This window comes from Callithrix jacchus, chromosome 10 (genome assembly GCF_049354715.1).
Source record: "Callithrix jacchus isolate 240 chromosome 10, calJac240_pri, whole genome shotgun sequence".
Taxonomy (NCBI): Eukaryota; Metazoa; Chordata; class Mammalia; order Primates; family Cebidae; genus Callithrix; species Callithrix jacchus.
The window spans coordinates 55713879-55740263 of record NC_133511.1 but is presented as its reverse complement, the minus strand read 5'-3'; the positions used below and the strand labels follow the sequence as shown (position 1 = coordinate 55740263).

Genomic DNA, 26385 nt, shown 5'->3' with positions numbered 1-26385 from the left:
TAAAAAATGAAAATTTAAAAAATATACTTAATGCAAACCTAATTTTTTTTGTGTTGAAAGTCTCATCAATCATACATTCTTCTATGATAACATACATCAATTCATTCTATAATTATATAGTTACCTGTCCCTCTGTTTGCCAGAACTTTTGAGAACAGGGGTCATGTCTTAATCATCTCTGTCACCTCAGGCCATAGCAAGATTTTTCATACTGGAGGAACTCAATGTTTATTAGACCATTGTCGAAAATGATCAAATATACATAGAAATAAATTACCAAGATGGAATCTATTTTAAAACTCATTTTTTACAATACATTTCCCTTGAGGTATTTCCTGATACACATGTGCAATGCACATATTCCAGTCTTTTCTAACTGGAGAGTATCGTCTACCTTTAATATTTGTATAGAGTCAAAGTTCTACTAAACATGGACATGCACTTTGGAAATGTTCACCTTTAAATATTATCTGAGAAAACAGGAAAGAACATGACATGTCAACTTGTATAATCAATTTCCTCCCCTGTTGGAAGGGCAATGGTAAGCATGTAGGTTTGCATTTACACTTGCTGACACATATAACAATCACTGCAGGGCAGATAGTAATTAGTGTGTAATGAACAGTGTCCAATTGGGATCAGCTTCTGAATTACCATTTAAATGTGGTAACAGCAGAAAAATTGCCACAATTACTGCTGCCCAGCAAACCCCAAGAAGTACCGCTCTTCTGCAGAATCTTAGGATACTTAGCACATTTCTTTCTTTGCATTTTTAAACTGTTGGTTATGCTTGGCGCCTATTGTCTCCCAAGTAAATAAGCTCTGATATTAGGAGACATACTTTAACTTTAAAAATTCCTGATAGTGCCTTCATGCTTTGCAAAAGAATAAGCAGTCACTCAATAAACACACAATGACTAATTAATTTGACAGTATCCAGAGTAAAAAAAAGTTTTAAATGATATTTTGTAAATATTTACTTTCTATTTTCTGGGGATGGGAGATAATGGCTTGTAGGGGGAAAATAGAAAATAAAGATATAATTCCAAACACTGTGATTTAAGTCACTGGTAAAGTGCTATACTCTAACATATGAAGGTGTTCATTACCTTCAAATTGCTGTTGTGTTTACCCAACAGATGCTGCATCTTTCTCTCCTAACAGATGCTCTGGACTGTGTTGCTGTGAATAACGCAGAAGTTCACCTCTCATAGAGCATGCAAACTTTTGAAGGAGGATATTGATATACCGATTAACCAAATAATAACAGAAATGTAAAGACTTTGATGGGTGAGGGGGCCACAGTTATGAGATCTGAGCCTGTTCCTAAGAGGTACAAATTGGGTAGAAAATGATGTGACAAATCAAAAATGCAAACTGGATCATACAGCTCTCTGATTCAAAGACTGCTATACTTCTTTCTCTCATGAGAGTCCACCTTACTTAAACTCTCCAGTATGAAGGTCCTGCTCCGATGTTGTCTTTCATCCTCTCTGTTCCCTCCTATTAGTACCTCTGATGTGTTGCTGCAGTTACCTCAACAACCATACTGTCATACTCCATGCCACTGTCATACTTATACTCCCTCCTCCATCCCAAAGTTTTGTTATAAACACTGCTATATATGTATGTCTGTATCTGTGTGTGCGTGTGTGTGTGTGCGCGTGTGTGTCTTTCTCCACTATATGATAATATTGATCAGGGAAGATACAAAACACCATGCCATTTTTTTTCCTTCCACACTTAGAAGAAAGAAAGAACTAACAGTCAGGCACAGTGCCTCACAAAGGTAATCCCAGAACTTTGGGAGGTGAAGGCGAGAGGATCACTTGAGGTCAGGAGTTTCAGACCAGCCCGGTCAACATGAGGTAACCCTGTCTCTACTAAAAATACAAAAACCGTGCTGGTGGTAAATGCCTGTAATTCCAACCACTTGGGAGGCTGAGGCAGGAGAATCACTTCAACTCAGGAGGTGAAGGTTGCAGTGAGTTAAGATCATGCCACTGTACTCCAGCCTAGGCAAGAGAGAAAGACTCCATTAAAAAAAAAGAAGAAAAAGAGGAACTAACAGTTTGAGGTACTAGAAAATGATTTCCAACTTTGCTGCACTTAGAATTACCTGGGAAGCATTTACAACCCCTGATACCCAGGTTGCATCCACAATCAAATCAGAATCTCTGTGATGGGAGGGCCCAAAGAGCAAGAATTTTATTATTTTTTAATTGAATTTTTTTTTGGGAGACATTCTCACTCTGTCACTCAGGCTGAAGTGCAGTAACATGATCTTGGCTCACTGCAACCTCCGCTTCCTGGGCACAAGCCATCCTCCCACCTCAGCCTCCTGAGTAGCTGGGACCACAGGCATGAGCCACTACACCTGACTTTTGTTTTTTTTGTAAAGATGGGGTCTTGCCAGGTTGTCCAGGCTTGTCTTGAACTCCTGGGCTCAAGCAATCTGCCCCCACCTCAGCATCCCAAAGTGCTGAGATTACAGGAGTGAGCCACAGCACCCAGCCAAAGCGGCAGGAATTTTAAAGCTCACTGGGTGATTGCAAAGTGTAATCAAGACTGAGACCCCCTAACTTAAGGATTCAATTATTTATCGGGACATTTGTGATTATGGTTTAAGGTATATGATATGAGCAATAAGCGAGAACTCATTGAATTAGAGTATGAGCAATGAGAAAGCAAAAAGAAGTGTTAGACCAGCAGGATGCTAGTCTCTTGAGCTTCTCTCTATTGCCAGCTTTGTTAGGAAACATGCCCCATCTTTGGTAGCATTAGCATATTGAAGGCTGAGTAATTATTCAACAAAGAAACGTGTTTAACATGACCTAATTGAATATTTTCTAAATGTATTTGACTTCAGAACACTGTTTTTCCGATCTAACACCTATTAATTTTCCAAGAAATGCCAGTACAATTTTTTGTCAATTTCAAGAAATTGCATAAGAGATGCTGTGCAAAAAATCATGTAGCTTAGAGGAGGGAAAGAATGGTTGAGAAAAGATTTTATATCTTTAGAATAGGAAAGACTTGGTCACATTTGTAGAATGAAACACAGGGGAGGGAGATATTGAAGATGCCATACAAACGATGATCTGATTTCTTTAGCCATGGTAAGAAATGCACAGTTAAACTGTGGGTGGGTTTTCTTTTCTCAAGCCTCTCTTCTCCACTGATGACCTTACAGAGTCCAGAAGACAAGAGAACATTGACTGGCATTCTAATGTAACATCCATTCATGCCTCAACATTTACTGAGCATCTTCTATATGTCTGGTCTCTGTACTAAGGGGACACAAAAAAAGAGATGAGTATTTTATTTGGAATATCAGCAATGACCTCACCCAAAACATAAAATTTAAATTCATTTTTCAAAAGTGAGTGGAGAATTTACTAGGAAGAAAAAGAATAATATGAAAGACAGAAGAAAGTATGTGAAAAGAACACGAGAGAACAAAGTAGCAGTCCAAAAATCTGTGGCTGAAATATGGGTGGGTCTGGTAGAATATGAGGCTGGGAAATTGGACTAGGCCACATACATATAAAAACTTTAAATGACATGTACAACGAACAGTTTGGGATTTATGAGGTATAAAATACGGAAAGACATGCTATATTTGTCTTATAGAAAAATTACTTTGACAGCAGTGTGAGTGATAAACTGGAGACCTGCCACAGAGGGACTAGTTTAGAGCCGACTGCAATTGTGGAACTGTTGCAGGTTTCCATGGATACAACTGGATATAACGTATTGTTTAGTAACAGAGCATAAAACATCATGTGATCATTACTGGTTTAAAGCAAACCTCCTACCTCAGGATTCAGGCACCTTTCCAAAATATAAACTTGGCATCTACATCAACTGCTGCTACGAAAGTTATTTGGGATCATGTAGATGACCCTTCATGCAAAAGTAGATCACAAAATGTAGGTCGTTTAAAAAAATTACAACGGCGCTTTGTAAAATGGAGATTTAAGATGATACTCACTTTAGATTCATTTTAGATTTATTCTGGGGGGTCTCACATCTATCTTGAATATATAGTTTTGATAGAAAAAGTTCTATTTCTGGAGCACAGTGATGTGATCTCTTTTCATTGTAACTTCCATCTCCCAAGCTCCTGCAATCTTCCTTTGTCTCCAGAATAACTGAGACTAAAGGTTTGCATCAACCTGCTGAGATAATTCTCATATTATTTTGAGATTTTCAGAGATAGAGTTTCGCTATGTTGCCAAAGATAGTCTCAAACTCTTGGGCTCAAGTCATCCACCCACCTCGGCCTCTCAAAGTGCTGAGATTACAGGTGTGAGCTACTGCACCTAGCCTGGCAATAGTACATTAATGAAAGACTTAGTCATTGCCAGAGCTACCTCATGAAAAGATAAAGTTCCTATTCCTAAAAAAAAGTCTTATTTTTTGCATATTGAAATGAAATAAGCATGCAAGCCAGCAACTGAACCTGGTGTGAGACCCAGTGGGAGAGTCTACAGACACCAGGAACTTCCTGGCTCTGCACAGACAGATTCTGCAAAGAGAAAACACAATTTTGCTCTCAAGGTAGTGAAGATTTCACAGGTTATTGCTATTTCATTTCTTCCAGAAGTTATTTCAAGCTTTATTTAAGATTGCTTGAGGGAAGCTTACATGATTTCTTTAACCATAAATAAAAACGTAAGAAAAGAACATCAGAAAATCATCCAAATACTCCAGGTGCTTTCTTGGTTTTAAAGTCACAGATTGAAGACTGGTTTTAAAGCAGGAGATATAAGCATTTGCTGCTCTGATTCTTTTTTTTTTTTACTTTAAAGAAATAGTTGGAGTTTTTGAATTCTTGAACTCTACAGCATAGAGAAACCAACAAATAAACCTAATAAAAATGTATCTTGAAGGTAAGAGTTAGAGGAATATTAATATGGAAAAAATAGGAGCCACTCTGAAGAAATTGACTTAAGTCTCATAGGAAAAAACATTTTCTTCTACATTAACACCTAGTATTGGTTAATTTTAGGGGAAAAAGAACACATTTATTAGGCAAACTACAAACTTCTCTCTTAAGCTGAAAGAATTATAAGCCTAACTCTATTGAAATTTCTTTCTTTTTCTTTTTTTTTTTCTAGCTGTTATTTTGCTCTTGTCACCCAGGCTGGAGTGGAATGGCACAATCTCGGCTCACTGCAACCTCTGCCTCCCAGGTACAAGCGATTCTCCTGCCTTGCCTCCGAAGGAGCTAGGATTACAGATGTGCATCACCACACCTAGCTAATTTTTTTTTTTTTTTTTTGTATTTTTAGTAGAGACAGGGTTTTACCATGTTGGCCAGCCTAGTCTTGAACTCCTGACCTCAGGTGATCTGCCCACCTTGGCCTCTCAAAGTGCTGGGATTACAGGTGTGAGCTACTGTGCTTGGCCTACTCTGCTGAAATTTCTGAAGGAATAATAGAATTTCAGTGGCAAATATTGGCTAACTTAAAGAAGGCATTTCTAACAATTAGCACTATCTTGAGATGGACTATGCAGTATTTGAGAGAGTGTGTGTAGTCATTTGTGGTTGGCACTCTGGCAGAAGCTAAGAGACCATTGTGTGTTTGCCACAGAAACCATTATAGATGAACTAGATGACCTCTAAATTACTTTTTGATTTTGGGATTACATATTCTCAATGAGAATAAGACTGAAGTCTGAACTCTAAACTTTACTGTACGAAATTTATCACTTTCCTAATCTTTAAATCAAAATACTATTTCTGGAAGACTTACTAGGTTATGTATCAGATACCATGGTAGGCATAGGGGATTCAGTGATGATAATGACAGAATGAATCTCCTGTGGCCAGGTGCCATGACTATGCCTATAATCCCAGCACTTTGGGAAGCCAAGGTAGGAGAATAACCTGAGGTCAGGAGTTCAAGACCAGCCTGGCCAAAATGGGGAAACCCCCATCTCTACTAAAAATACAAAATTAGATGTAATCCCAGCTACTTGGGAGGCTGAGGCAGGAGGATCGGTTGAACCCAGGAGGCGGAGTGAGCTGAAATCTCGCCACTGTACTCCACCTGGACAACAGAGCAAGACTCTGTCTCAAAAAAAAAAAAAAGAGGCGGGGTGCAGTGGCTCATGCCTGTAATCCCAGTACTTTGGGAGGCCGAGGCAGGGGGATCACTACTTGAGGTCAGGAATTCGAGACTAGGCTGGCCAACATGGAGAAACCCCGTCTCTAAAAAATAAGAAGAAGAAGCAGAAGAAAGAAAGAAAGAAAAAGCATGAATCTCTTATGCTTATGGACCTTTACAGTCTAACTGTGAAGATGTGAAGACAGTGAAGTAGGCACTAATTACAAGGATGGATAATGATAGTAATGATAGCGGAAGTACTTACATTTCTCCTTCTTATGACCACTATTACTATTAGACAAACATTTTCTTTTCTGAAAAATTGATACTGTTCTCAAAAGCACCCTGTCTCTACAAATGCTAGAGTCCAAACATTTTGACACAAAATGTCTTTTCAATGAGAACAATGATGTCACTGATGGGTGAAATGATAATGAGTAAAGAAGATGAAAGGATACATACATTCCTTTAGTCTCTGGTTTTAGTATTATTTGTAAGGTATGGATGCTTTTCAAGAGGAAGGCTAAGATGATATGGCAGTGGCAGCCATGAACCATTAGAACAGCAGTTAGAGTTACTAGATGTAAATAAAAAATATCTCTATAACCTTGCTTTTGAAGTTTAGAATGGGTGGATTGCACGAATACCATCTGAATCCATTTATCAATTACGGCATCAGTAAAAGTAGGACAAGAAAGCATTATTTGCCTCCAATAGGAAGTACCTAGCACTATCTATGAAGTTTTCTTGCCATTTGAAACAGTCACAACAACAAAACCCATTTAATGTAATCAGGCCTCTACTCCTAATTAGAAACAAGAGAACAAATTAAAGGATATCATGAGAATAGTGCTTAATCAATCTATGCTTTTCTTTTAATATTAATAAAACCCCGGTAAGGTAACTATTATGGTGCATTTCCATAAATACTAAGACCAAAGCTCAGAGAGTTTTAGTAAGATGTCCAAAGTGCAGAGTGATCAGCTAAGATAGAGTTTGGTGAGTTGTGTACCTAAATACATATGTTGTGTTTTGTGCTGGACTTCACTGCTGCCAGAGAGGTCATTTCATCCAAACTCTCATTTTACTGCAGCACAGAAGGACTTAAGGCCTTTGCTCAGAAACCACCAACTAGTACTTGCAGGGTCTAGGTGTAGAATACAGGTTCCTTAACTCCAAATTCAGTGCTCCTCTGTCCCTACAAATAATAAATTTGGGCAACCCTTGATGCCAAAGCTGCAATATAGACCAATTAAATCAGATTCTTTGAGGGTTGGATTAAGAAACCAATATTTTCTAAAGTCCCCAAGGTGGCTGCATTTTGCAGCCAAGTTTGAAACGCTAGTGCTATGATTGTTATTTCCCTAATCCAATTTGAACTATTTTCCATTTTATCTAATCCCATTCATCACTAAATTCTGAGAATTCTTCCCAGATACCAGTCTTAATTAAACTATATAAAAAATATCAATGTATGAAAGGAATTCTACCTTCTCTGATGATAGTTATTTATTTATTTAATATAATCGGCCAGGCACAGCGGCTCAGGTCTGTAATCCCAGAAGTCTAGGAGGTCTGGGCAGAAGGAATGCTTGAGCCCAGTAAGTTTGAGACCAGCCTGAGAAACACAGGGAGACCCATATTTTAAAAACAGAAAAAAATTAAAAAAAAAAAAAAACTTAGGCATGGTGGCACTTACCTGTGGTCCTAGCTACTTGGGAGGCAGGCCCTGGAGGCTGCATTAAACCATGATCACACCACTGGACTTCAGCCTGAGTGGCAAAGTGAGACTCTGTATCTAAAAATAAAATAATCTGGCCAGGCACGGTGGCTCACGCCTGTAATCCCAGCACTTTGGGAGGCCGAGGCAGGAGGATCACGAGGTCAAGAGATCGAGACCATCCTGGTCAACACAGTGAAACCCTGTCTCTACTAAAAATACAAAAAATTAGCTGGGCGTGGTGGTGCGTGCCTGTAATCCCAGTTACTCAGGAGGCTGAGGCGGGAGAATTGTCTGAACCCAGGAGGCGGAGGTTGCAGTGAGCCGAGATCGCATCATTGCACTCCAGCCTGGGTAACAAGAGCGAAACTCTGTCTCAATAAAATAATAATAATAATAAATTTAAAAAATATATAAAATAAAATAATCTGGGCCAAGCAGTGTCTCATGCCTGTAACCCCAGCACTTTGGGAGGCCGAAGTGGGCAAATCACTTGAGGTCAGGAGTTCGAGGCCAGCCTGGTCAACATGGTAACACTCTGTCTCTACTAAAAATACAAAAATTAGCTGGGCATGGTGGTGCAAGCCTATAATCCCAGCAACTCAAGAGGCTGACTCAGGATAATCACTTGAACCCGGGAGGTGGAGGTTGCAGTGAGATCATGCCATTGCACTGCAGCCTGGGTGACAGAGCAAGACTCCAACACATACACACACACACACACACACACACACACACACACACAAATAATAATCTGATAAATGAGGTCTCAGGACATTAATTGAGCTGTGTTTTACCAGGGACTATGAAAACTGTGTGACATGTCAGCACTCATAGGCAGTACTCTCCCTTCTACTTCTGCCTTCACAGTACAGACCCACTAGGTAGAATCAGCTTTCTCCAGGCATGTTGAGTCGTTCTGTTCTTTCTTGCTTTTGTGCTTTGTTTTTGTAAAGAACTGAGCAGAAAGTGGCCATCTGGGTAGACTCATCTAGGACTTACTCTTTCTATTTTAAATGCTTTGCATCTAAATTTGAATGGTGTATTCATACATCTTCGTTCATGAAGAAGGGAATAGGATGCCTATTTTATACCTGCAGGCTTAAGCCATATGGATTTCTTAGCTTTTACCAGAACCGTGTTTTGGGAGCATTTAGTATTCAGGTATGAAGTGGTACTCTGAAGCCAATTTAGCTTCTATGCCTTATGTATATATTTCTTAATTAGAAATTCCAAGGGAAGCCAGCAGTGGCTCACACCTGTAATGCCAACACTTTAGGAGGTGGAGGCAGGCACATTGCTTGGGCCCAGTAGTTCAAGACCAGCCAGGGCAACATGGCAAAACCCCATCTCTACAAATAATACAAAAATTAACCAGGTGTAGTGGTGCACACCTGTAGTCCTAGCTACTTGGGAGGCTGATGTGGGAGGATCACCAGAGCCCTGGGAGACTGAGGCTGAAGTGAATTCTGATGGAGCCACTGCATTCCATCCTGGGCCACAGAGTAAGACCCTGTCTCAAAAAAAAAAAAGAAAAGAAAAAAAGAAATAGAAATGCCAAGGGGAGGAGGATGAGTATCAGGGTAAAGAGGTGGCATTTCTGAGTTTCTAGCCATCATACCATCTTTGGAGAATATAAATTTCAACCTAAACCCTAAGCATTTATTAACAACTTATATTTGTAGTTTTTTAATCACTTAAATGACAGATTCTAACCCTCCCCCATTCTCTCCACAGTAGTGTGGGGACAGCAGAAATATTCAACAGATTAGTAAATCCAGGATTATTGAGGCTAAGTTAACTTGTTCTATAACGCAAGCTGGTTATGAGGCCATGGCTAGAATACATCTGTCTTCAAATAGAATGCTCTTTTAACACACCTCATTTATTTTTTCAAACTTATTCCTCAGGAATTTAAAAAGGGAATTTATCATGTATAAGTATAACACCAGTACTTAGGGTCAAGACCTCACTGCTTAACAAAACCAGAAGTTTATTCCTAGGCTAGCATTCTTGGGTATTTCTCACATAACAATAGTAAGCTCTTTGAATACCAAAGAAAAACTATGAATTATCATTATTCATTAAAAAATGAGAAAAAGAAGGAAATAATTGCCTTATCATTACCACTTATCCCCCCAAACTGATACATGCTAGGTGTTCAAGGAGTGTTTAGATAATTGCTATAGAAGTTCAAATGCTCAAAGGACAAATGGCTTAACACAAGGTAAAAATAAAAGCTTATAGTAGAGAATATTTATATTTCACGATTTAAAATATGGACTTTGCTCACTTCATTATGTTTGGATTATATAAAGGTAGTGATTTAGCTATGCTGAAGCAATCTCTGCATGTTATTTTTATGTGGATTTTACATAGGTAACCAGCATATATTATCAAGCAAGGATAAGTAAAAACTATACTTGGTGTTGACAGGTTATTTTGAAAGCTGTAGTAATGCATTTGCCCCTGAAAGAATTGTTTTGAAAAAACACACAGGCACATATACAGAAAAAAATGTCCTTCAATATTGACACATTTTTTTCTGGTAATAAAGAGAGACATCCACATGTAATTAAGAAACATTAGGAAAAATACCTGTGGACACTGCAATTGTGAGAAAAATTAGTAAATTTTCTGGAATGAAATGCAGTACTACCATGTATCATTTAAGAGCTGTAAAAGTGGACTTGGCCTTTGATCCAACAATCATTTCATATCCAATAATTTATTCTAAGCAATCAAAAGATAAATGATTTTGCATAAATATGTTGAAGAGAGCATGACTTATGACAGTGAGAAACCGGAAATTATCTTAATATCCAACAATAAAAAAATGACAAGATTTGGTGTCTCTGTAGAATTGAATCCTAATCACCCACTAAAATGTTTTTAAAAAATAGTGACAAAATAATTACCCATGATGATATTAAATGAAAGATCCAATATATGTCTACATTTTGACAATGTTTATATAAGTAAATTTAAAATATATATTTCATTTCTTACACAACTGTACTTTACAAATTTTCTTGAATGATCATGACTATAGATAGAATATTGGGAAAATATCATTCATTAATACTGTTAAAGGTTTATGGTAGAAAAATAGACTGAATTCGTGGTTAGGAAAACCTGAGTCCCAGATGTCACAAAAGTGAACACACCTGAGTGTGTTAAACTATGAACTTTGCTCACTTGAGTGTTCATCTTTGTGATCACAAGCCAATTTTTTCACATTTGGGGGTCTTAGTTTACCCTTTTGTTAAAAGAGTAAATTTGTTTATTAAAATTCCAGAGGTCTAGAATTCAAACATTTTCAGGGGTCCATCAGATAATATAAAAGCATCAGGAAAATCCGATTCAGACATTAATTCAACAAAGCATTACTGAGTGCCTATTAGATATCACACACTGTGCTGGACACTGGGATACAGCAGTGGGAGAAACAGAAGTGGCTACCTGCTTAATATTGTCACAGAGATGGAGGAGTAGAGTAGAACACAATAAAATAGCCACAATAAAACTAATACTCTGCATGCATCATCTCATTTTATTCTCTAACTGACTCGAAGAAATACTTATTATTTTCTCCATTTCCCCATTCTACCAGTGAAAAACAAAATAGGGAATTTAACTAACTTGTCCAATTTCATTAAGGTATTAAGTAACCAAAAATATAAAGAAAAGATATTAAATAATGAAAACTTTGTGATATTAAGCAATTCACTCAATCTTTCTATCAGTTTCTAAATAAGAGACAAAAGCTTCTACTATATTTCCATTAAACTTTCCTTTCAATTTAAATTTAGTTATTTAAACTTTATACCAGTGATTCCCATCTTCGTATATTAAAGCAATCTATTTTCCTATTATCACCAACAAGCAAGTGTAATTTGATTTTGTTTTAATGTCCCTTTAAGGATGCAGTGAGAGAAATAGCTCTGGAATATTCTCATTTGGAGCCTACTTTTGATTTTGCTTTAAAAAGTCAGCTTCCTCAATGTGTTATCAGCTCTGCAAAAGATCTTATAAGTCTACTGACAATTTTCACCTCAAACATTAATTCAGTCAGTGTTTCTTCACAACAGAGAATTACTGTTGCTGAGTTAAATTAAAAGAAAAAAAGAAAAGTGTAAAACAATTTAAAATAGACTAAAACCCAAGATAAATGATAGACATAAATTAGATAATGTTCTTTTCTGAATGCATTGGTGAAATTAGAAAATTCTAATTTAGAATCAAAGTCCAGCTTATCTTTGAAGGAAATATAATAGAATAAAATACTGAAAAATGAATAGCTGACATAAAAGCCTAGGTCAAATGTAACATCATTCAAGCACCTTCTTTAAGTCTTCCACTGAGAATTAATTGCTCTGTTCATGGTTCTCCCAGAGGACATTATAAATGCTTTAGAAGGCTTATTAGTCTGTCCTGAACTCGTTTATGTAACTGTCTCTACCAATAAATATTGAGCTATTTAAGGGCAGTGGCCAGGTTATTTATATCTCTATGCACCCAGATCATGATGGTCTGAACATAGCAGACATTCCATATATATTTCTAAATAAAAAAATGAATAATTCAAATAAAATTATGTTTTTATATTGAAATGTGACTTTTCCTCTATATGAATATGACCTAGATTAAGCCATATACCTCTAGATCTCAATTTGCTCATCTATAGAAGAAGATATACATCTGCATCACCTCTAACATAAAGTTTTAGATGTGAAAGTATGTACTCAATCTAAGAGCCATATAGGATAACTGGAAGAAAAAAGATAAAAGACAATTCTTAGGGGTCAACAATAGGTTCAAAACTAGTCACTCATCCTTATGACTTCATTTTCCTAGTTCACAATCTATGAACCTGAGTCATCTTTGACTCTCACTCCTTCTCATTCTTCTTTGTTACCAAGATCTATCTTCTTAGTTCTCACAATGTATCTTATCTCCTTTATTGGTTTATCACAAGATTATCGTATTCAGTCATTTTATAAACATTTATTGAGCAACTACTATCTGCCAGACACTGTGCTAGGTATTGTGAGGACTCTGATGAATTCAATGACATCAGCCTCTGCTCCCATGGAGCTTATATTCTAGTAGGATCTGTAACAAAAAAATGTTCAATAATACACAATGATTCATTTTTGACATAGAAAAATGGCACCTATTACATGTTGGAATAAGGAAATTTTCTTAAAAAAATATCACTATCACCACAATGACCACATAAGGAACCATCATCATCATCCTAATATATAATAAACTGCTACTAATTTATCTTTAAATCCTTATGAGGTAGGTTCTATTAGTCCCACTTTACAGATAAGGATAGTGTATCTAAGCAAAAATAACTTGACTAAGGTTACATTACTAATTTGACATTTAACTACTGAGCCTATGACCTTGAGCAGTAATACTGCTTAAACTATTCTGATACCAGAGGAATCAACAGGAGTAAGAAAAATAAGAGCTAATTTTCCAGAAGTAAGAATAACACATACAAAACTCAGGAGATGAGAGAGAAGAATATCTTAAGGTAATTGAAGAAAGTTCAGCATGTACAGATGCTGGAGCAGTGGGGAGTAGGGTAGAGAAAGTAACAAGATAATGAACCTAGAGAAGTTAACAGAAATTAAATTATATAGGGCTTTATAAGTCAAGTTAAGATATTTAAACTTTATGTTAAAGGCAACTATTGCAATAGCTATCCTACTGGCATTCATTTCATCTGACTAATTTATGTGAGGCTACTGTCATTCAGTGTCCTAAGTGCTAGAGATGGCATGGAACAAAATAAACAAGGTCCTTAATCTCAGAAAGGTAATTTAAAAAATAAATCAGAAAGTAAAATGTATTGCTAAATGCTACAATGGACTGAAAATAGGATGTGATGGGAAATGACAAGGTCAACATCAGATGATGAAAAGGTCTCTCGGAGGACATGGATTTTCATTTTTGCCTTTATAGTCATTACGGTTTACACTCAAAGCCGTAGCTAAAATAATGTTCCTGATAAATCTCTTCTAAATAGTTTTTCAAAATACATTTTAACAAATTATAAGTTCCTTTAAGAAAGGGCAATAGTTTTAAAGTAAAAGTGAACTTTAAAACAATTTTTACTCCCAGGTGATAATTATCGTTAACTATTTGGTATGTATTCTTCTTGATAGTTTTGTCTAAATTAGTAACATAAAGATTTGTTTTCACATAAATGATATAGAAGTTACTGTGTGGTATCTGTTTTGGTTTGTTATTTAACATATTTTAAACATTCAAGGCGAGTACATAAAAATATAATTCATCATTTTGGAAAACCATAATTATAAGCATTTTGTTCAAGGTTAATGCCATAAATTATTTAAAATATTCCAATTAATGGACATTTTCATTGATGCCAATGTAAGAGTAGTAGACAACATACTACTACAGATTGTTATGTATGATCATTCTTGAGTATTTCTCGTTACCTTAGCATGCATATTTAGAAGTAGAATTACCAAGTACAAGGGTATGCATGTATTAAAAACTGACGTATTCTGGTATATTGTTTCCCAGAAAGTTTATACCAAGTTATAATCTCATAATTATGCACAATTTACATCAGTGATGATAGTGTTATTTTTCTACCTATTTGTCATTACTATTCATTAGTAATCTTTTAAAATATTTATTAATATAATAGGTGAAAATGATGCCATACTGCTTTAATTCACATTCCATTACTAGCGCTATTCAATATTTTTGCATATAAGCACCCATTTATGAGGAACAATCTGTAATACTATGTAATCCTCTGAAAAAAAAAAAATCCCAGAAGTCTTCATTGTCTATTGCACCCATTTATAAGGAACAACTGATAATACCATGTAATCAATAATCATCTGCAAAAATCCCGGAAATCCTCACTGTCTATTAAAAAGATGTTTGGACTTCTTCATTCAGCATTCATGACTCTGCCTAAAATTTACCTTTCTAGGCTTCTGGTCTGAAATTTTCTTGCATGGCTCCTAAGTTCTCTGCAAATAGATCTGCTCACTTATCTTTGATAATACTTTTCTTTCTCACATCTGCACTTGTAATTTGCTGTGGAATTTATGACCCCATCATTCAAGTCTTAGATCAAATTCTCTCTCTCTCCAAGAAACCATTTTCATCATTCTAGTCATAACTGACCTCTTCTTAGAGTTTATTCAGGGCATTTCTTGTTCTCCTCTTAAGACAGTGATCACATTCTACTTCTCTTTGTTTTCCTAGTAGATTGTTAATTATACGAAGCCTCCTTTAGCATGGTACCTGAAAGATAGTAGCTACTCAAATATTTCTAAAAGAAACAATTAATTTTACCCAAAATTTCTATTTATTCCACACCTAAGAGTGCATTTAAAAAAAAATGAAAACACTTAACATTTTCAACAGTACTTAATTTTAACAGTAGAAACTATACATAATTCAAATGTACAATATTTGGAAAATGGATAAATAAACCATGGCTTCATTCATGAAATTTTATGCTTACATGATAACAATTACAGAGAGTACAGGAATATATATAATGTGTGTCACTCTTATGTAAAATAAAACACACACACGCACATGGAAATAATCCAAAATATAAATTACGATTATCTTTGTATGGTGGACCCATTCTAAATATATTTTCTATATATTTTCCTATGCTTTCTAAATTTTCTATATTAGGCATGCATTATTTTACTTTAAATAGCTTAACTTTCATCTTTCCCTTAAGTACATTGCAAAGCTGCAAGATAAAAATTTTAAATATTAACTGATGGATTAAATGGCAATTGTGACATGCAAGTGAAACTATCTAAATTCCTTTGGACAGCTGACAAAAAGATAAATGCCTCTGTTTTTATATTCAAGTAAAACAAATGCACTAGCATTCTGAAAGGGGAGTGGGAAGGAAAAAGAAAATGATCTCTATCCTCTTGCTATAGGAAGAAGACAAGTAAAAAAAAGGGAAGGGAAAGGTCATAGGAGAAATTCATGCCTTAAGTTCCTCTTTCTACCTGGTGGGTTAGTGTCAATTCTGCCCCAAGATCTGTTCAAACCCTTCCGTTCTGGAAGGACTTCCTGGGCCTTTGCGTGAACCAGTCTCTACTTTCTCTGAATTCTGTTTTATTTACTACAAGTATCACATTTGAAAGCATTTAATATGTTTCCAAATAGTTTCTACTTTTTAATTCTTTCTCCATATCCAGGATCCAAGGTAATCAAGAGCAGGGGCCCATACAATTTAATTTTTTTTAGGGTTATTCACATATCTGAAAGAGCCAGACACACTGCATGCTTAGAAAATATCTTCAGATGAGCTCTTTTCACTAGATAATAAGGCACTGAAATGTCTTACTCTACAAGAGAAAGGCCCTAACATTTATTGAGCCACAACTATAATTCAAATGGTTTACAATAACTATTATATATTTTATGCTAACTCTTAAACAAGGTATTGTCTTTATCTGAGAGTCAGAGGCAAGCACAGAGATAGAATTTATGTCCATGAGGCCTTTCCTCTGCCCTGTAAAGTTGAGAAAGCCACATAAACTCTCAACTTCTTGATGTATTACCTGGCTTAAGCTAAACTAGAACAGGCTACAGTGATGTCCTCATAAGGAAAGATGTAACTTTTTTTTTGGTGGCGCAAGAGTAAATGTCATTTCTGCAGGAAAGTGAGGTCAGTGGACTTTAAAAATTTCACACTCTGGCTCCTAAACTTATTAAATGAAGACTAAAGATTTCTAATATTCTAAATTCAATTTACATTTTTTTAAATGAATATAATTCCTGCAGTGGGAAGCGCATGAACTCCAGAGCCAGAGAGATCTAAGTTCAAATTCTGGGCGTTACCTCCTCCTATCTCTGATTTTAATCAATTTATTCTCATTTAAGATTATCTAGTAAGTATTGATCCTGACATCTAATAAAACAGACAATCATCCCACAGAATTGATTCAAGGTTGAAGTAAAGTAACGTAATTTCTAGTATGATACCTGGCCTCTGGGTAAGTGCTCTGAAAATCTTAGTGGCCTCCCCTCACCCCAACATCTTTGTCCTCTGGAATAAGAATAGCTCTTTACCGCAGACATAACACATGGCTCTAACAACGACACTCTCTGAACACATTTTGTTTGGTTTGGAGACCTAAGGAGAATGCCTTGAGTCAGACAACGATTCCTGTGTCAAAATAGGCCTGAGAAAAGCAAAATCTGACCCCATATTGAAGACAATTCCTTATAAGCATTTCTCCAGAGGCAATGAGCAACAGGAGACTGTGTTGATTTTAAAGGCAGGACCAGGATCCAATTCCTTTCTGTACTGGGAGCACCCAACAAAGGCCCCGACACTGGCCAGTGAGCAATATTAGAGATAAGGCCCAGCTCATTCAAGGCAAAATTTCTTCAGGAAGATTTTATAAGACAAAAATAAACACACTCCTATCTGATCCTATTTCTTCTTTGTATATTTGTTTTTACTTTTGGTACCAATCCCTAGAGATACAGACTTGACCTAGGGCAGCAATAAGCTGCAACACCTCTAGCAATGGTTCTGAAAAGGCACTCTTCACACACTTATCTGCTGAAGCAGTGACTCATGAAATTCACAACGTGCTAAGATTCGGTGAGGAATACTTCATATAAAATTAACATAAGCAAAAGGTTACTTGAGGGAACACTGCACTACTTTTTTAGGTGACCCAGTTATGGCTAAATTTGGAAAGTTGGCAAGGCTGATTCTTCCTTTTAAAACAGATCTCACAGAAACAAGATACTATGAAGCCTCAGGGCCTAGTTTTTTGCCATGGCATCCATAGTGAGTAGGGCCACTTGAAAAAGCCAGACACTGTAGATGTGTCTGGTCACTTCGGGTTGCCATTGAGATAACCGTCTTCTAGAGTGTGCTTCGTGAGACAGAAATCAGAGGACAATTCAAACTACAAACAAGCAAAAACTTACATAGTGATATGTATATGCCAAGCACTATTTCAAGTGCTATATAAATGTTTATTCCCATTATAACCCTATGAGGTACCTACTATTATTCTCTCCACTTTTTAAATAAAGAAATTCAAATGGAAAGAATGCCACACATCTAGTAAGTGGCAGAACCTGAATTGAAACAGAAGCAGTTTGGCTCCAGAATCTGTGTTCTTGATCCTTACACTGCCTCTTAATGCTATATGATGTAATTACATAGAGTAAGACGACATCTACCATTCGGTTTCTGGCACAAAGTGTCTCTGGTAGGCAATGCATTGGAGTGGTTTAAAATGCGGACTCCAGAGCAAACTGCTTGGCTCAAATCCTTCATTCTGATCTCACAAGCTAAGTGCTCATGGGTAAGTTAGTTAACCTCTCTGTGATTCAGTTTTCTTATCTGCTTGATGGGTATAATAATAGATTCTATCTCAGTAGGTTTGAAGGACTAAATGAGTAAAAACCTATAAAGTACTAAAAACATTAATTGAAAAGTAGTAATAATAGTCAATAGTTTTTGAGTATTACTAAAAAGAGAGATACTATCTTGTCTCTGAGTTACAAAGGAAGCACCATAACTCTCACAGATTTTTGTGAGAAGACATATGTAGTTGGGAAACTATAAACTGCTATCTGATGAACTCCAGTTAAGATCAACTCAAGTCAATGGAAACCTTGGCAAAGTCACTTAATTATACTAGGCCTCAGTTTCTTCAACTGCAGACTAGATTAACACACCTCTGCTGTAGGTGGGCTGAAAATTATATGAGTTAATATGTATAAAAATATGGAAAATGAAACTTTTTATTACTGATAATTTGGTAATCAAATAAGATTATTAGATTCCCTGCCTTTCGTTTTTTATGTTTGGATACACTAATAGAAGATATTGAGTGAATTAGCCAGACTCCCTCTAGCATCTTTTGTCAACATGAAATGACTCATGGACTGGCATCATTCAATGGTTAGGCCCAAAGCAATGTCAGTATTTAAGAATATTTTAAATTACCTGTAAGAATATAATTTGGAAACAATCTAAATGTCCAGTAATAGAAGGCAGGGTAGTTAAATATATGTTGGGGACTGATTGGTCAATTTGGCTATTGAAACTTGTGTATGCTTTGTGAATATATATATATATATATTTTCACATATATATATGTGTGTGTATATACATATTTTTTTTCACATATATATATATGTATATATATATATATATGTTGGGGAATAGTTATTCTATGCAATCCTTTAGAATTATGTTTTTTTGCCTTTCACCCAACAATTCCACATTTATAAATTTATCTTATGGCATACTAATACTTGTATGCTAAGATATATATGTAGGGATTGTCATTGTAGCAATACTTATAATAGCATACAGCTGGAAGTAATCCAATATTTATCAGTGGGGCACTGATGAAATACAAAAAATGAGATATATGGATGATACTGAAAGAAAAGCTTTCCATGATGCCACTTCTGTATATTATATACAGAAGTTATGTTTGTTTTATTTCTTATGTTTTGATATTTTATAACTTTTCTAAAATAAACCTATTAATATTATCATAAAATTAATACTCATTATTCTGTAGTGAGCATATCTTACTTTTGCAATCAGGAAACCAGTATTTTAAAAATGTTTTAGCAGTATTTTTTTGCCCTTAATACTTCCTCTGAGTCCTTTAATTAAAGAAAACTTTTTTTTAGATGACAACTTCATTAATATAGTCATATCACTAAGTCATAAAAGGTTCCAGATAGTGACCAAAACCAGATAATTCTGGAAGAGAAGCCAGGTGGGTTGGCAGGTCCTATACTGAGAGTCACAAAATCTACTCCATTACTGATGAAGAAAGGGAACAAGGGGTAAGCCAATGGTGAAGCCTGAACTACCAGGTCAATGGCAAGCCCTGCCCTCAGCCTAGCCTCCAGAACCCACTGACAGTGTCCTTGACATTTTCACCTTTGCTTCCCTCGCCTTTCCAATCCTGCCTTTATAGCTTCAGCCCATTTACCTTTTCTGGGATAGGTGACCCAAGCCAAGTGTAGCTGCTTGAGTGTGTAACACAGGCCATTCATTCCCAGACCAGCACCCCAGTCATACACAGCCACAGATTACTGTTGCACCTTTTATTCCTCTGGAATTCATACATGCTGTTTCCTCTGCCTGAAACATTCTCCTCCCCCTCCTGCCAAGTTTCTTCATGGGAATCTTTCTTCTTTAGTTATCAACTTAGGTACCTCCTACTCTAGAAAGTCTACCTTAACACTTTAGTCTGGGATATGTGTATCCACTGTCTGTTGGATTATATATATGTGTATACACACACACACACACACACACACACATACACACACACACACACATTTAGGTACATTATATATTCCCCAATGGTTTATGCCTCTAACTGAGCTAAACACCCCCTATTCAAATTTACTGTTTACTTACTAATTTCTCAAATAATACTGTCAAATTTTTCAGACCAAGGACCATGTGTTATGAATAGTTTTGTCCTTAGGACCAATCAAAGTTATGGCATATATTTTGAGCATGGTAAATGTTTATTTTATTGTACGAATAAATAAATGAATAGTGTTAAAGGCAGCAGACAAAGGTCCATGTGGCACTTTCTACATTTACAATAGAGAAAAAGCCATTTACTAAGAAGAAAAAGAAATGCTGAGTAGTGATTGAGTGACCAGGGTAGTTACCTATCGAACAAGGTGGTTAATAGCATATACAGATGAACAGGGACAGTTCATGAGGTCCCTGGAAGCCTCATGGAGTCAGATGCTTGGAGAAGCTTAAAATTCTATCATTATTGGTCTCCTCCTGAGACGCTTGCTTTTACAACTCAATTGCCACCCAAGTGCCTCTATGCTACTATTTTTATCAGTGGCCCAAGTGGTGATGCCTAGAAACCAGTAATTAAAATAATTGTTAAAAAATAGCTAGTGAGTTAGCTATACGCACAACTCCACCTGTTAAGAAACTTAAATGAGGAGTGACTACAAAGATTTTTCTGTGCCATTCTTGCCCAAAGAAAGATACTTTAACCATTAGTAGACTCCAAAGAGAAAGCAAAGACTATATAATACCTCTATGCCAAAGATGTTCATTACAATTTGGCTTATGCTAGCAAAATATCTGAAACATATAAGCATACAGCTATGGGAATAGTTATAAAAATAATGATGCCATTACAGTGAGTTTTTTTTTTCAAAAAGATGTATCATTTTTTACAACTTTTTTGAAGTATAATTGACTATTTGAAGTATAAAAGCTATTTAAAGTGTAAAATTTAGAAGTTTTGAGCCATGCAAACATCTATGAAACCATTAGTTTAATCAAGTTAATGAACATAAGCATTGCTCTCAAAAGTTTCTTTTGTACTCCTTCCCTATATAACTTTTCTCATCTTCAAGCCAGCTTTTTGCCACTACGGATTAATTTGAGTTTTCTGGAATCTCATGCAGAGGGAAGTATGTATTATGTACTCCTTTTGAGCCTGGCTTTTTTCATTTGATATACTTACTTTGAGATTGATCTCTGCATTGCATGTGTGTGTCAATAGTTTATTTCTTTCTGTTGCTGAATAGTATTTCAGTGTATGGATGTGTCACAATATTTTTTCAGAAGAACCTGTTGATGTATACTGGGGAATTTCCACCATTTTGCTATTACAAATAACATGCTATGAACGTTTAAGTAGAAGTCTTCATTGACTCATGTAGACATATGTATTCATTTTCCTTCAGTAAATAACTAGGAGTAGAGTAACTAAGTTGTTACTTAGTTTCATAGAGCAGATAATCTCCATGATGACTAGCAATGTAGAAAGTGCTTATGATGTAATATTATATAAATTATTTAAAGGTAAGATTAAAAATAGCCGTATGAAAATGAAATAATACATTAAATTAATACATTAATGAAATAATGCATTGAATTAATACATTAAAGCCAGAGTGGTAGTTTAATTTTTGTGGCAAGACTAAAGGTAATTATTTTTCTTTTCTTATTTCATAAATATTTTATTTTATTTTTTAATTTTTTATTGCATTTTAGGTTTGGGGGTATAAATATTTTATAATATGGTTATATTATTTTTGTCTTTTTTGAAGAAGGAGGAGTAATAATATTTGTTTAGCAACTACTATGTATATATACATACACACATACACACACATTCCATTTTGTCTTTATTAGATAATTTTTATTGGTTCCATTTTCACAGATGACTCAATCTGGGCTCAGAATGATTATGTCATTTGCCCAATACACCAGAGCTAGTAAGTGATGTGGCTGTGATTTGAGTCCATGTCCACCTCACAACAAAGGTTTTGTTTTTTCCAATATGTGAATTCTTAATCATGAATAGCAGCTCACATATCTTTATTAAATGGGTCACACAGAAGGAACCTCATGAATTTCTAAATGCAAATAAAATGATCAAGCTTTTGTTGAACAACTCTGTACTGCAGCGTTCTGTAAGGCAGTTGGGCTGATCGAGAACACTGCAAGACGCTGGGGACTGGCTTGATCTAATTTGGAATCCACCTAGCAATACTATGAGGACAACTGCTCTCTCTTGAGGCACTAAGACTTCACAGGATGTTCAGGAAAACCAAATCAGGAAGAAAATATGGATCTTTTATATTCAATAATACCATGAGATAGTTTAAAAATACCACATTACAATTTATCACAACTATGTTAGGAAAAGAGTCTCTGTGAGCTAAGACATCAAAGAGCACTCCATTAATGGCAAATTCCCACAAAAAATTTCAGACTAGGCTAACAGATATTGCCAGTTCCCTTCAGAGGAGAAAATTACTGACTCTGCCATACCCTAGCTACTCAGCTTGGATAAGGTATTGGTCCCCCTCTGAGATTTGGTTTCTTCAACTGTAAAGGGAAGAAAATAGTATCTATTTTTAAAAAATGAATTTGCCAGTTAATCAAGGACACACATAACAATTATCATGGTGCCCTGAACACAGTAAGCACTCACTAAAAATCAGCTGTTCTTATTATTGCGCCATAGTTGTTTTTGTTGCTTTTACTAAATACCACAGATTCAATGCCTAATTACCAAGACAAAATGATGAGCTGAGAAGATACAAATAAAAGTTTTTAATCCTTCGTCAGAATGCTTCAATCTCTTTCAGAACCTACTACTCTAACACTTGCTATCTCAAATCATTAAACCCAACAATGTCGATTCCTTGCCTAAGAGCAGCTAATTAATCACATTAGGAAGCACATTCTTAGGTTGAAGTGATATCATATGGTCACCAAGTTGGAGGCAGTCTCTTATAATATTTTTACTGATCCTCTCTATCCTATTTGTAACATGGAACCTTGCCTATAGATCTTATGTTATTTCTGTAATCAGATGGAATAAAAGATATGAACACATTTGATCAACAGTAAAGAACTGTTAATATGTAACAACAGTTTCAATAAAGTAAGATAACTAGAACTGTGTATTATTCAATCATTTATTAATTTTTCAACAAATATCTTTTGAGTGCATGTGATATGCCTTGAACCCTGCCAGATGATAGGAAAATAAATGGACAGTAAGTCCAGTAAAAAGAAGCAAACTATAAACCAATACATACTGTGTTATTATAAAATAATAGAGGCTGGAAGACTGGGAAAGTAGGTATCTTTGGGGAGAGGTAGAGAAAGTCAGTGGTGGCTTTATGAAAGAGATAATGTCTAAGCTGACACCGTAGCATGAGCAAGCAGAAGAAACCGAGTTGGCAAAAGAAGACATGTAAAAGCCTAACACACTTGTGGAAGGGGCAACTAAAATCAAGGTCAGAGAGACAAGGAGAAGCTAGATCATGATTTGCCTATAGACAGATGTTATAGTCTCTGAATTTTTACTAATACCAACAGAGAAAAATAGGTTTTACATAATGGAGAAAGCAGGTTAAATTTGCATTTAGAACAATCTTTCTGTCTGTGAAGTGAACTGTAGTCAGGGAGACCAGACTTTTTTGGAGTAAGACAAGTAGGTGTTAAATAGTGAATGACAAATATATATACTTTATAAAACCTGTTTTTGATCTTTAAAATATCTCCCTATCTATTTAACAAAGCTATTATGATAAACAAAGTCATCTTGAGATTATGTGAGTGGAAGAGTTTTATAAGATGAAGAATGCTATATAACACAAGATGTATCAGGATTACTATTATTTTGTCTTGCCATTTTGACCATCTGGATAATCAATTCAGCTACAGCTGTTATATCAATTGTGCTATAATCTACCTGAGCTGTTACAGGACTTTCAAAGTAGTTATAGGAGCCCTGCCATGGTTCTTAATTTTTTCATGAGTTAATCTAGTAAGAAACAAATAAACATAACTGATGGAACTCTTAAGTGAAACCAACACTTAATTACTTAGCCAAGTACTTAAGCAAGTAACGAATTCATAAGGATGATACAATTTCAATGGAGTATTCCCCCCTTGATTTATTCTGTACTTCTAAAAGTTGTGAATGACAGTTATGTGAAATCCATGAAAAGCATTATGTGTCATAATTTTAATTCTGGGGTAGAGAAACCAATGAAAAACAAATGTAGCTTTATTTTTACTGGATGAGTTTAATAGCCACATTAAACATGACATAAATTTGATTTGCAAAAGTGACACTGATCAGTACCTAACACAGCATTGCACACATAGTATACCCTCAATAAATACAGATATGGATGCAAATGGAGTTACCAGAACCATCTGACACCACTAATTACTGCTCTTGGTCACCTGAAATGTTAAAGGTATGCAAATGTTTGCTGGAAAGGCTTTTATTTTTCCAGGTAGCTAATAATTATTTTCAATTTTAGGTAAACAATACAGTCTTTCTTTTTTTTTTTTTTTTCACCATTAAAACCAAAAAACATTTTTTCATTTAAAAAAGTATTTAGAACACATAAAACAAGGCAACATTTATTCTTTTTTCTCATCTTCCGGTATGGGATCTGTTGGGGGCTCCTCCACTGTTGCACTGTTGCTCTCCGAGCCAGTGTTGCTATCACTGGTTCCTTCCTCTGCCATACTGTCGACCCCCTCCTGCCCACTCTCCTTGTCCTCAGGAGTAGACGTGCCTTCTTCACCGTTTTGTTGGTTCTCTGTCGTTTCTTCAAGGTGTGTCTCCTCTGTCTCCATTGGAATGTTCTCGTCATCCTTCTTCTCCTCGCCTTTGTTGGCTGCTTGTTCTTCCTCAGGAACGATGCTGCTCTGACTGCGTTCAGCTTGCTCTGCTGCCTCCTTCTCCCTTTCCTCCTGCCTTTTGCGGGCCTGTTCCTCTGCCTGTGCAATCTCAGCTGCAATTTTCTCCATATCCACTTCTACTTTCAGACCGCACAACCTTTTAAGTTCATTGTTAAACGAATCTGTGCTTTCCAGGAATTTCCTCTTCTTCTCCTGGTGTCGTTCCTCTATCTGAAGAAGTTCTGCTTCTAGTTTTCGCTGATGAACCATTAAGGACTGGACCTGTCGTTTGAGGACCTGCATTCTAGCTGTTGTGACAACTGACCGAACGTCTGGCACCACACTCTCACTAAGGATTTCACTGATGAGGCGGTGGTTTCTCTGGAAACGGGCAGTGGCTGTATGCTTCATTGAAAAGCCATCATCGTAATCATCTGGATCTTCAGCAGGCTGAATGCTGATGTACGGTTCTACTTTCTCCATGCGAGACTGTCTCTGTCGACTTTCTTCCTCTAAAGCAGCTTCTGCACGACTTTTTGCATTTATGTAAGCAAGGTACGCGGGGGAATTATGATAGGCCTTCATAGATTCATTGTACTCTATCTTTTCTGCTTCGTATTCGTTTAAATATTCTTGTTTTTCTTCATCAGTGAGATCTCGCCACATGCCACCAATAATCTTGCCAATCTCCCACAACTTTAGGTCAGGGTTGGAAGCCTTTACTTGGTCCCAGACCTTTCTGCTGTACCTCATGTAGGGCATCAGCGGCTTATCTGGTGGCTTTGGGGGTTTTGGAATCGTAATACCAGAGGATGCCGTGACCCGGCTCTTGGTGCCCGGGTTCCCTCCCAGCCTGTAGTTGTTGTAGGCGAGATGACTGTATGGATTGTATCCCACAAACCCTGGTGTGCTGGGCATTTGTGTTGCAGGAGCTGGGGTGGGAGGTGGGGCATAAGATGGTCTTTTTGACATTTTGGAAGATTAAGTTCTCAGTTCCTTAAGAATGAATCTGAGACACCGCGGGCAGAAAAAGCGCCCGCAGCTCCGGCTTCGCTTCCCTTTTCAACAATACAGTCTTTCAATAAGGAATTCTTTGTTAACTGAATTTGTCATTCAGAATAGTAAGTTAACAATGATCTTTCCTTGGACGTAGTCCTTAGCTATATAAGTGCTGTATCCAGGCTGTCATTATAGCATAGACTCTTCCAGTATCATTTATTTTTTTAGAGGTATAAAGGGACAGTTGAATTTCAGAGCTGTCCTCTGTTTCCATCTAAAATATTGCTATCTACAAAAATACCACA

At 36.2% G+C, this 26385-nt stretch overlaps 1 protein-coding gene and 1 pseudogene across 31 annotated transcripts in view; both read right to left on the bottom strand.

Annotated features, from left to right (window-relative positions):
- The window catches only part of DLG2 (discs large MAGUK scaffold protein 2), a 2299762-nt gene that overhangs the window by 1165365 nt on the left and 1108012 nt on the right, over nt 1–26385 (bottom strand). The gene's annotated exons all lie outside the window — the stretch shown is intronic.
- On the bottom strand, nt 24730–26143 carry LOC100385621 (SWI/SNF related, matrix associated, actin dependent regulator of chromatin, subfamily e, member 1 pseudogene; annotated as a pseudogene).